An 11,648-nucleotide genomic window follows, 5' to 3' on the forward strand; every position below is an offset into this window, starting at 1 on the left:
GTGTGTTCTGGTCCCCTAAACTACAGGGGGTGTGTTCTGGTCCCCTAAACTACAGGGGGTGTGTTCTGGTCCCCTAAACTACAGGGGGGTGTTCTGGTCCCCTAAACTACAAGGGGTGTGTTCTGGTCCCCTAAACTACAGGGAGTGTGTTCTGGTCCCCTAAACTAATCTGTGGGCTCTGGTCCCCTAACCTACTCTGTGTGTTCTGGTCCCCTAAACTACAGGGAGTGGGTTATGGTCCTCTAACCTACTCTGAAGTGGGTCCTGGTCCCCTAAACTGCTCTGTGGGTTCTGATCCTCTAACCTACTCAAAGTGGGTTCTGGTCCCCTAACCTACTCTGTGGGTTCTGGTCCCCTAACCTAATCTGTGGGCTCTGGTCCCCTAACCTACTCTGTGTGTTCTGGTCCCCTAAACTACAGGGAGTGTGTTCTGGTCGGTGGGAGCGATCCCAGGCAAGGGATCCGCTCCAGTGTTAAGTCTGCGCCCCACAGTCTAAGGCGGCTTTTCAATTCCATCGATGGTAGGCCGCAGAGCCTAACCCAGGAGAATGTGATCTGAAAAATGATCACCACTCTGGGAAGGTAAGAACCTGAAAACAAGTTTCCCCCCTCTCCCCACACAAAACAAACTGAAGTACATTAAAACAAACTTTAGACAAACGCTAAAATAACCAAAAGATGAAATATCGAACAGACTGCCAGCAGGGCTGGCCATCTGGAGTACCTCTGCAGTGGTAGTCAAATGGTGGACAGTATTGTTTTTGCCAGAATTGAGACCACATTTCTGATGAATCTGATGAACGACAGAGTAATCTTTCTTGAAAAATCTGAAGGAACCTTTCAATAAATCAGACATTGCTCGTGTTTTAATGAGAACAATATAAATTCCTTACCTTGTTCCACAGTATGGATCAATTGTGTTCCACTGTGTTCCACTGTAAAGGCATTGATTGTATTCATATATTGTCTTTCTGCTGATGCAACAAAAGCTTTTCCCTGAACCTGGGCACACATGACAATAAACTAAACTGAACCTCAGCTGATCATATCTCCCCATATTCCTTGATCTTAGTCTACATATGACTGGTCTCCAATTTGTGTTTTGGAGTTTTTTTTCCCACTAACCAGTGGTCTTTGAAATGTATGCATCATTTATGTGTTAGATATAGAAAATAGGTGCAGGATTAGGCCATTCGGCCCTTCGAGCCTGCACCATTCGCCATTTGATATGATCATGGCTGATCATCCAACTCAGTATCCCATCCCTGCCTTCTCTCCATACCCCCTGATCCCTTTAGCCACAAGGGCCACATCTAACTCCCTCTTAAATATAGCCAATGAACTGGCCTCAACTACCTTCTGTGGCAGAGAATTCCACAGATTCACCACTCCCTGTGTAAAAAATGATTTCCTCATCTCGGCCCTAAAAGTCTACCCTGTTATCCTTAAACTGTGACCCCTAGTTCTGGACTTCCCCAACATCGGGAATAATGTTCCTGCATCTAGCCTGTCCATCCCCTTAAGAATTTTGTAAGTTTCTATAAGATCCCCCCTCAGACTTCTGAACTCCAACGTGTAGAAGCCGAGTCTATCCAGTCTTTCCTCATATGAAAGTCCTGACATCCCAAGAATCAGTCTGGTGAACCTTCTCTGTACTCCCTCTATTGCAAGAATGTCTTTCCTCAGATTAGGAGACCAAACTGTACGCAATACTCCAGGTGTGATCTCACCAAGTACAACTGCAGTACAACCTCCCTGCTCTTATACTCAAATCCTTTTGCTATGAATGTGTTGTGTTGCCTTAGTCCAAATGCCTCTGATGCTGCTGCAGGCAACATTGTCATTGTATCTGTTCCTGTACCTTGCCATTGTTTTGTATCTGTCAATGAATTCAACAACTCCTAAAATGTACTGAATGATTTGGCTCCAGTCAAATCAGTGGTAGAGAATGTAACATATTCTTTGTTCTCCTCATCTTAATCCTTACCTTTACCCTTGGACATGGTCTCCCCCAACAGGGAACATCTTCCTCCATCCAGACTGGTCTACCTGTTGGAATTGTCTATGTTTCCATGAGAGCCATTGTCATTCTTCTAAACTCCACGAGCAAAATTAACTCAAATTCTCTTTGTAATTTCCACCGTCCCAGGAAGAAGTCAAAACAAGGAGGTTAGGAGATGTGACTTTTCATGGAGGGTTTTTTCAAACTGCTGAAGGTAGTCTGTGGGTCGATCAGCATCTATGGAAGGAAAGCAATGATCATCGTTTCGTATCGTGACCCTGCATTGATTAAATCATCCTTTTTCACTTACAAATAAATTCTTTGTTTCCAACTTATTTCCACAGATACAGAGGAAGGTATTCACTGTGGATCTATCTCCTTCCAGCCTAAAGCAACTGGTGGTAAAATGGCTTTAGTTAAATATGTTTTAATCTTTTATCACAGTGAGGATTATTGGCACAGAGTAGTCTGAAACCTTGCTGTCTTTGGCCACCTTACAACAGCATCAGGCATTCCTGGGATAAAATCCCTCACTCTGCTCATCAACATGAAGTGGGACAGTCAGCTGAGGCTCAGTTAGGAGCCCAACCTTCTCCGAGTGTGTTCTGGTCCCCTAAACTACAGGGAGTGTGTTCTGGTCCCCTAAACTACAGGGAGCGTGTTCTGGTCCCCTAAACTACAAGGGGTGTGTTCTGGTCCCCGAAACTACAGGGAGTGTGTTCTGGTCCCCTAAACTACAGGGAGTGTGTTCTGGTCCCCTAAACTACAGGGAGTGTGTTCTGGTCCCCTAAACTACAAGGGGTGTGTTCTGGTCCCCTAAACTACAGGGAGTGTGTTCTGGTCCCCTAAACTACAGGGAGTGTGTTCTGGTCCCCTAAACTACAGGGGATGTGTTCTGGTCCCCTAAACTACAGGAGGGGTGTTCTGGTCCCCTAAACTACAGGGGGTGTGTTCTGGTCCCCTAAACTACAGGGGGTGTGTTCTGGTCCCCTAAACTACAGGGGGTGTGTTCTGGTCCCCTAAACTACAGGGGGGTGTTCTGGTCCCCTAAACTACAAGGGGTGTGTTCTGGTCCCCTAAACTACAGGGAGTGTGTTCTGGTCCCCTAAACTAATCTGTGGGCTCTGGTCCCCTAACCTACTCTGTGTGTTCTGGTCCCCTAAACTACAGGGAGTGGGTTATGGTCCTCTAACCTACTCTAAGTGGGTCCTGGTCCCCTAAACTGCTCTGTGGGTTCTGATCCTCTAACCTACTCAAAGTGGGTTCTGGTCCCCTAACCTACTCTGTGGGTTCTGGTCCCCTAACCTAATCTGTGGGCTCTGGTCCCCTAACCTACTCTGTGTGTTCTGGTCCCCTAAACTACAGGGAGTGTGTTCTGGTCGGTGGGAGCGATCCCAGGCAAGGGATCCGCTCCAGTGTTAAGTCTGCGCCCCACAGTCTAAGGCGGCTTTTCAATTCCATCGATGGTAGGCCGCAGAGCCTAACCCAGGAGAATGTGATCTGAAAAATGATCACCACTCTGGGAAGGTAAGAACCTGAAAACAAGTTTCCCCCCTCTCCCCACACAAAACAAACTGAAGTACATTAAAACAAACTTTAGACAAACGCTAAAATAACCAAAAGATGAAATATCGAACAGACTGCCAGCAGGGCTGGCCATCTGGAGTACCTCTGCAGTGGTAGTCAAATGGTGGACAGTATTGTTTTTGCCAGAATTGAGACCACATTTCTGATGAATCTGATGAACGACAGAGTAATCTTTCTTGAAAAATCTGAAGGAACCTTTCAATAAATCAGACATTGCTCGTGTTTTAATGAGAACAATATAAATTCCTTACCTTGTTCCACAGTATGGATCAATTGTGTTCCACTGTGTTCCACTGTAAAGGCATTGATTGTATTCATATATTGTCTTTCTGCTGATGCAACAAAAGCTTTTCCCTGAACCTGGGCACACATGACAATAAACTAAACTGAACCTCAGCTGATCATATCTCCCCATATTCCTTGATCTTAGTCTACATATGACTGGTCTCCAATTTGTGTTTTGGAGTTTTTTTTCCCACTAACCAGTGGTCTTTGAAATGTATGCATCATTTATGTGTTAGATATAGAAAATAGGTGCAGGATTAGGCCATTCGGCCCTTCGAGCCTGCACCATTCGCCATTTGATATGATCATGGCTGATCATCCAACTCAGTATCCCATCCCTGCCTTCTCTCCATACCCCCTGATCCCTTTAGCCACAAGGGCCACATCTAACTCCCTCTTAAATATAGCCAATGAACTGGCCTCAACTACCTTCTGTGGCAGAGAATTCCACAGATTCACCACTACCTGTGTAAAAAATGATTTCCTCATCTCGGCCCTAAAAGTCTACCCTGTTATCCTTAAACTGTGACCCCTAGTTCTGGACTTCCCCAACATCGGGAATAATGTTCCTGCATCTAGCCTGTCCATCCCCTTAAGAATTTTGTAAGTTTCTATAAGATCCCCCCTCAGACTTCTGAACTCCAACGTGTAGAAGCCGAGTCTATCCAGTCTTTCCTCATATGAAAGTCCTGACATCCCAAGAATCAGTCTGGTGAACCTTCTCTGTACTCCCTCTATTGCAAGAATGTCTTTCCTCAGATTAGGAGACCAAACTGTACGCAATACTCCAGGTGTGATCTCACCAAGTACAACTGCAGTACAACCTCCCTGCTCTTATACTCAAATCCTTTTGCTATGAATGTGTTGTGTTGCCTTAGTCCAAATGCCTCTGATGCTGCTGCAGGCAACATTGTCATTGTATCTGTTCCTGTACCTTGCCATTGTTTTGTATCTGTCAATGAATTCAACAACTCCTAAAATGTACTGAATGATTTGGCTCCAGTCAAATCAGTGGTAGAGAATGTAACATATTCTTTGTTCTCCTCATCTTAATCCTTACCTTTACCCTTGGACATGGTCTCCCCCAACAGGGAACATCTTCCTCCATCCAGACTGGTCTACCTGTTGGAATTGTCTATGTTTCCATGAGAGCCATTGTCATTCTTCTAAACTCCACGAGCAAAATTAACTCAAATTCTCTTTGTAATTTCCACCGTCCCAGGAAGAAGTCAAAACAAGGAGGTTAGGAGATGTGACTTTTCATGGAGGGTTTTTTCAAACTGCTGAAGGTAGTCTGTGGGTCGATCAGCATCTATGGAAGGAAAGCAATGATCATCGTTTCGTATCGTGACCCTGCATTGATTAAATCATCCTTTTTCACTTACAAATAAATTCTTTGTTTCCAACTTATTTCCACAGATACAGAGGAAGGTATTCACTGTGGATCTATCTCCTTCCAGCCTAAAGCAACTGGTGGTAAAATGGTTTTAGTTAAATATGTTTTAATCTTTTATCACAGTGAGGATTATTGGCACAGAGTAGTCTGAAACCTTGCTGTCTTTGGCCACCTTACAACAGCATCAGGCATTCCTGGGATAAAATCCCTCACTCTGCTCATCAACATGAAGTGGGACAGTCAGCTGAGGCTCAGTTAGGAGCCCAACCTTCTCCGAGTGTGTTCTGGTCCCCTAAACTACAGGGAGTGTGTTCTGGTCCCCTAAACTACAGGGAGCGTGTTCTGGTCCCCTAAACTACAAGGGGTGTGTTCTGGTCCCCGAAACTACAGGGAGTGTGTTCTGGTCCCCTAAACTACAGGGAGTTTGTTCTGGTCCCCTAAACTACAGGGAGTGTGTTCTGGTCCCCTAAACTACAGGGAGTTTGTTCTGGTCCCCTAAACTACAGGGAGTGTGTTCTGGTCCCCTAAACTACAGGGAGTGTGTTCTGGTCCCCTAAACTACAGGGGATGTGTTCTGGTCCCCTAAACTACAGGAGGGGTGTTCTGGTCCCCTAAACTACAGGGGGTGTGTTCTGGTCCCCTAAACTACAGGGGGTGTGTTCTGGTCCCCTAAACTACAGGGGGTGTGTTCTGGTCCCCTAAACTACAGGGGGGTGTTCTGGTCCCCTAAACTACAAGGGGTGTGTTCTGGTCCCCTAAACTACAGGGAGTGTGTTCTGGTCCCCTAAACTAATCTGTGGGCTCTGGTCCCCTAACCTACTCTGTGTGTTCTGGTCCCCTAAACTACAGGGAGTGGGTTATGGTCCTCTAACCTACTCTAAGTGGGTCCTGGTCCCCTAAACTGCTCTGTGGGTTCTGATCCTCTAACCTACTCAACGTGGGTTCTGGTCCCCTAACCTACTCTGTGGGTTCTGGTCCCCTAACCTAATCTGTGGGCTCTGGTCCCCTAACCTACTCTGTGTGTTCTGGTCCCCTAAACTACAGGGAGTGTGTTCTGGTCTTCTAACCTACTCTGTGGGTTCTGGTCCCCTAGCCTACTCTGAATGGGTACAATAGCCACTCCAGAGATACAACCAGTGACATCCAGGCTGCTGTTACAACACTGTTGTGCATTGGCGTTGGTGATGGGAAGTGAAACCAAGACACCATTTATGTCCATCTGAAGAACATTCTTCTGCACAACTCCTGACTGAGCTCGAAGTGATCAGCACAATCTTCCTTGAATTACAATATATTTTTTGATATTGATTAGTAGGACAGGATGTTACAATCCCTAAGGTTCTTCACCACAACTGACACCCGATATTCTTGGGGGTGACCACTAGGTGATTTTGCTACCAACCAGACACATCTTCAGTTGTGTACACTCAACATCACTGGGTGTGTCGGCCTTTTATCACAAAACACCCACCCTCAGTCGAGGCAGGCCCACCGCAGGGTGATCAGCCCTGGGTGTGTGCCTTATGGTTAGCCTCTAGATGGTCAGTCACGTGGCAGCCCAGACACGTGGCAGGTCAGTCACGTGGCAGCCCAGACAGCATATTTTCTCTTCAGCCACAGCCAGTGACTGCTCCATTCTGCTTTTTCCTTCCATCTTCCTCTCTACCGCTGACTGTGGCCGGTTGGGCTCTGGACTCGTGTCCGTTGGTGGGACAGTACTTGGTTGAACTTCACCTGGGGTGCTGATACCCTGTGGACTGTGGTGGTCAACCTGCCACTTGGCTTTACTCGACTGGTTTGGCCTTGGTTTGGTTTGGTTTGGCTTGTTCAATGCGTGGTCCCACACCAAGCTCTCCCAGGCACTTTTCCCTGCCCTGGTGGATCTTGAGACCCTTCTCTGATGTTTTCTTTTCCCAGCCACAGATGCAGCTTCGTAGCTTATGTCCTGTCAGGGCTGCTGCTCTGTCAGTTGCTGTGCTAGTTCTCTTGTTCATAGTCGATTCCTTCTGTAGCAATATAAGGGTGTCTTGTTCATGGTGACCATTGCTGCAGCTCACTGTAAATGCAGAGGTATGACAGATGGGTTTTCTGGAATTCAATGTCTTGTTGATCCACTGTCAGGAAGAGCAAAATTTAGTAAGCTTTAGACGTTTATATTCCATTTGCCGTTTCCTTTGTCAACATCATCCACCAGTGTAATTTTTAATTGTGATATTTGTATTTATTACAGGCAACAGTGATAATAGTTAGATTAAACGAGAATTTACCAGTTTGAAGTTTGATCTGTATTTTATGAGCAGTTACGATGAGGGATTACGTGAAGAACCCGCTCAGTGCGCAGGCGCGGCATACTTCCAAGCAGCGATGTGGAATCACAGATAGACAGTTTTTTGAAGTAAACATAATAAAGATAAGGAGACATCAATTTATTAGTTTGATCCATATAATGAGGGTGGGAGCGGAGGGCACGTAATCCCTCATCGTAACTCCTCATAAAATACAGATCAAACTTCAAACTGGTAAATTCTCGTTTAATCTTACTATTTTGCTTCGGAGTCACGTGAGTGACTACGTGAAGACTTCAAAGCTCTGTGATTTCAAACCGTGTAACAGTTTTATTTCACTCACTGCCGAAGTTCTTGAGGGAGGAAGTGTTATCGTAATCAACCAATGAATCTATTTGTAGAAAAACACAATGTTATTTTTTATACAATAACAACAAAGAATTAATTTGCTCCCCTGGGCTTAAATTAAATATTTGCAGTCCGTAAATCTTTACTGCAAATAAAACAGGGTTTGCCAACGGCTTATTATAACATTTCTGAACGGTCTTTTCCCCCCACCATCCTGCTGTAGCCAGGATGTGGTCTTATAGGCATGTCCATTCTTTTAGCCGTCGACATGGATGCTGCCCTGGTGGAATAAAATGTGTACATGTTAGTGTTTATCCCAGCAGTTTTTAGCACCTGCTTGAGCCATCTCGCAATGGTTTGGCTCGTCACCCGACCATAAGGTGTTTATGACTGACCCACAAGGCTTTTCATCTCCCTCGAATATTTTGGTTGTGTCTATGTAGGATAGTAGGTGGGTCATGGCACATAACCGTGGTTCTGGTGGCTAAGCCCGGAATTCCACGACTGGATTAGGTGTTCTTGGTCTGCTCTGTTTGATCAGTCGCTGGATAACGACAGATCTGGTCTGGAGCTGTGATCATGTTGTCCAGTCGCAATAGGTGCAGTGACTGGGCCCTCTGTGCAGATACAAGTGCCATCAACATGCGTGTTTTGAGCATAGATTGTTCCAGGTTAAGGGGTCTGGCTGGTGGCCATCCCCTGAGGTATGTCAGGACCACACTGACATCCCATGTATGGGTGTACCTTGGTCTAGGGGGTTAGAGTTGTAAATACCCTTCATTAGTTTGACCACCAGCGGGTGGGACCCCATGGCCTGTTGTCCTGGAGCTGGTTTTAAAATAGACAGGCATGGCACTTCTAGCCGTGTTGATGGCTCTGTAGCTGAGTCCTTCATCGTGGTGAAGATTCGCCAGGAATTCCAGTACGTTGGTAACTGTAGCGGTTGAGTAGGTGGTCCCTTTATCCAAGCAGTACTTCTCCCATTTCTTGATGCTGGGCAAGTGCTGTTTTTTAGTGGATGTTCGAAGGGATGCTGACATGGTGTCGATGGTTTGTTCTGATAATCCCAGTCCCAGGAGTGGTTCAGAATCTGCAACCCGAGAGCTTGATTTTCATGGCACGGGTGGCTTGTGCCCGACACTGGATGTAAATAACTCTGGGTCACTGGGGATACCATCGGAGTTTCAACAACCATGTCATGGAGTTTTGGGAACCATGGCTGTGTAGGCCAGTCGGGTACTATCAAAATACCTGAAGCAGAGTCCATTTGTATTGTGCGTAGTCCCCAACTGATGAGGCAGAAGGGAGGAAATACATAGATGAAGACTTTCCCCAATCCAGCGCGAACGCATCTACCGCTGCTGCCTCAGGGTCTGGTTCCCAAGCGACATACATAGGTATCTGGTGATTTAGCCTTGATGCAAATAAATCGATATCTGGCGTGCCATATTGCATGATAACTTTTGCAAATTATTTGGGGTTTAACATCCATTGTCATTAAATTTACGTGACCTGGTGTCTGCCACTGTATTTATCTTACATCGCAGGTAAGTTACTGATAGCCAAATATGTCTTTCGACACACCATTGCCAAATTGTGTTGACCAACTTGTCGCATGATACCGATTTTATGCCGCCCATATGGTTAACGTAGGCTGCCACCGTAGTATTATCTATTTGTGACCGTACATGCAAGTGATGCATATTTGTGCATATGCTTTTAAACCATAAAATTATGCCAAACATTTATTTATTTATTTATTTTTAAATTTATTTTTTTTGCCCAGCACTGTAGTTATGATATTGCTTCAGTGGGTGACTTCAATGACACGATCATAATGACCTGTATGTCGTTTTGGTGCCTGTACCTTTGCTCTTTGTAAGTTTTGACAGTGCAAAGGTCTGAATTGTGTAGCCGGAAATGCTGCTACCATATTCCCAATTACTCTGTTACTTGTCGAATAGTTGGGAGTACGTGGACCATTAAATTGTTGCATGATTGTGCCAATTCAAATGTTTTGTCTCTTGGCAAAGTTACAGTCACGTAGACTGAATTAATTGTGAAGCCCAAGTAGTCCATGATTGTGGATGGCTTCAACTTACATTTATCTGGATGTAAGACAATCCCAGGGTTTCGAATAACTGTTTGGTAGCTGATACGCCACCCCCCAATTCCATGGTCTTGCCTATTTTCCCATTGGGTAACGCTTTAAATTGCCATAGCTGCCCCATCCAGGTAAATTTCAGGTATCTGCGATGATCCTTGTGAATGGTACTAAATAGTAAACATCTTTAAGATCAATGCTTGCCATGAAGTATCCTTTGGAATTTAGTTGTTTGGCAGTAACAACCGTTTCCATTTTGAAATGTATATACTTAACAAACATATTTAGTGAAGTTAAGTCAATGATGATGCGACATCCACCATCTTTTTGGGTTTAGTGACGAATATTTGATACGAATTCCAAGTGTTCATGTCTCCCATGATACCCTTTGTAATTAGTCTCACCAGTACAGCTTGTCCCTCTCGTTTCTTAATGGAGAGGGAAATACCCTCTGGGGTAAATGTTGAACTGGTGGCAATTTTTCTAGTATGAATTGTATTTTGTATCCACTAAAGCCATTGAGTATATACTGATCACTTGTGATAGACTCTCGTGCTTCTTAAAACAGGTGTAATCTCCCCCCTGTTAGTATTAAGCCCCTATTTTCTATACGTTGGTAGGAACCAGACCCACCTACCTCCATGGTTATGGGTATTCTTCTGTTTCCTGCCGGTCCAACGAGTCTTGCACGTTGTCTGACGTGGTGGTGGTGTTGGGGGGTGGCGCATTTTCCATGGGGCCTGCTCTGGGCCTAGGCCTGAACGGCTTACGGGAGGCATACAGGCCCCGAGCTTTCACCAGCACCATGAGGTGGACCCTCCTGGTGGACGCGTTAGAGGTGCTGCTGACTGGTTTACGTGTGGTGCTCATTCCAGGCCCTGCCCTCTTGCGCCGATATTTTGGACACTTCGTCCAGTTTTTTAGGCTTGGTTTGGTAACTTAGCCAGACAGCAGGATCTGTGGTTGTGAGGTCGGCGTTCTCACAGTCCTGTAAAACATTTTGAGTTGAGGGCAGGTTTTATAACTTCCTGAGAAGTTGCGGAGCACTGCGAACAGTAGGTCAGGTGTTTTGCCATACTACCGTGACCCTCTGGAATAGCATGCGAAAATGATAGCCGACGTCAGGGATATCAAATTCATTTTTTTGATCTTTGGCTTTTTTTTTTGCCTTTTTTTTAATCGATGCTCAATGTACCCTCAATGAGGTGGCCACTTTGAGTAAATGCAATTTAGGGGAAGCGTGATGAAATCCAACGCCTCATGACTACCTATCTTGGAGATTTTTGAAAGAACAGGTAGTAAGCTGGCCATCAGTTGAGACTGAAAAGCCATCTCGCTAGTGGTGGAGCCACATAGCGGCCACACCCAGCAGCTCTTCCTGATCCTGTACCTCTAGCATACTCCCGATGTTGTTCATCCAGCGACCCCTCTTCATGACCAGCCCAGCCACTGGTCACCCCAAAGCTAACCACACTAAGGAGGAAGCGATGGGCAGTGCCTAGGCACTGTGGAGGGTATGCCTGAACCCCCAGCGAGACTGCCGCTCACGTAGCGTGTCTCGCAGGAGCTCCTGCTCCAGGAGCCGCTCCAGCGGCTCAGGCGGCTATCTGTCTCCCTGCGGGTGGAGAGACGTCCCCTCCG

Source organism: Amblyraja radiata, chromosome 48 (assembly GCF_010909765.2).
Source record: "Amblyraja radiata isolate CabotCenter1 chromosome 48, sAmbRad1.1.pri, whole genome shotgun sequence".
Lineage (NCBI taxonomy): Eukaryota > Metazoa > Chordata > Chondrichthyes > Rajiformes > Rajidae > Amblyraja > Amblyraja radiata.